The sequence below is a fragment of the Bidens hawaiensis genome, unplaced genomic scaffold, assembly GCF_021521415.1.
Source record: "Bidens hawaiensis isolate Kalapana, Puna unplaced genomic scaffold, B.hawaiensis_p1.1 tig00006258_1, whole genome shotgun sequence".
In the NCBI taxonomy this organism is placed as follows: Eukaryota; Viridiplantae; Streptophyta; class Magnoliopsida; order Asterales; family Asteraceae; genus Bidens; species Bidens hawaiensis.
This window is the reverse complement of record NW_027491415.1, coordinates 1,082,277-1,083,744: the sequence shown is the minus strand read 5'-3', so window position 1 is coordinate 1,083,744 and position 1,468 is coordinate 1,082,277. Positions and strand designations below refer to the sequence as shown.

Sequence of the window (1,468 nt, the reverse complement as noted above, 5' to 3'; positions counted from 1 at the left end):
GTAATAACAAAACATATCTTTTGTAAACCAAGTACTCGGGTATTTAATCCCTGAGTAAATTTTCAATGTAAATTACTATTATATTCAACCTAAAGTCTTCCGCTAAAATTAACCCATAAACTCTGATATATTTACAAAACATGTATCAACTTGTGGTCACACACCTAAGCCCTAAGTCGGGGTGTGACAATGTTTGATACAACATAAATAGCATCTAGTATTAAGTATTAAGTAGTCAAGGTCGAGGTCGATAAAATTCGTAGACTATTAACGTATTAAGTAGTCAAGGTCAAAGATTCAACTAGTTCTAAGTAACATGAACTCAAAAACTAACCTTTTCACTCAAAACACATTTCATGTTCCTAGTTATACCATGAACATATCGTTGGTCAAAGTCAAACCTCATTCTTTAATAATCTTCCTCCTACTCCTATATAAGACTTGTCATGCATATTAACATCTTCACATTTATACACAAACTAAATCACAACTCTCATCAACACAATCAAAAACATGGCCGATCAACACCACCACCAAACTCCGGTAGACGAATGCAACCGCAACATGGTCCTTAACTTCTACAAAGCATTGGCCACACACGATGCCACCACCGTCCACCGTCTCCTAGCTCCCAACATTGAATGGTGGTTTCATGGACCACCGACTTGCAACCGTCTTATGCGCTTGCTAACTGGCCATACCACGTCCGACAAGCACCACTCGTTCGATTTTAAACCGATCTCAGTGGTCTCTGTTGGTTCGGACGTGATTCTGGCTGAAGGGTATTTCCCCGCGAGTTGTAATGTCAGTTGGGTGCACGCGTGGACGGTCACCGATGGGGTTATAACTCAAGTCAGGGAGTACTTCAACACTTCGGTTACGGTTACCCGTTTTGCCAAGTCAGCGAACGTCCACGTGGGATCACAAGACGGTGACAAGTGTCAGTGTGTGTGGGAGAGCAAACTTACTGATCAAGCATCCATGCCTTGTCTTCTTCTTGCTGTTTAAGTAACAAAGTGTTACGTTTTTATGGTTATTCGTATAATAAAATTGAAGTTTTTGTAAAGTGATAATGACATGCAGAAGTTATAATTATAATACTTTGTTAATGTTATAACGGTCTCTCTTTTACTACCTACTCGAAATATACGATAAATATAAAACAAGGGAATTCATATTTAATAAAATATTTGTTTGGTTGATTTTATATATATGACTTGCCAAGTCAAAGCTTGTATTCCTCATGATTACAACTGTTCTTACTTTTCTTTTTTGTAGTTTGATCATCGTTTTATTGTGATTATAATTATATTAATAATCTCTTTCTTTACATTTTTTTTAAACCATGATAATCCGTCCTACTAGTTTTACTAGTTAGATTGATCTTAAAATGTGGATGGTAGATAATTACAAAACACTTATATTATAATAAACTTGAATATAGAAAAAGAAGTTATGAACTAAAATG

General features: G+C 36.0%; 1 pseudogene; it reads left to right on the top strand.

Annotated features, from left to right (window-relative positions):
• Positions 1-279: 279 nt before the first annotated feature.
• LOC143631815 (senescence associated gene 20 pseudogene) lies at positions 280-1,008 on the top strand (annotated as a pseudogene).
• Positions 1,009-1,468: the final 460 nt, after the last annotated feature.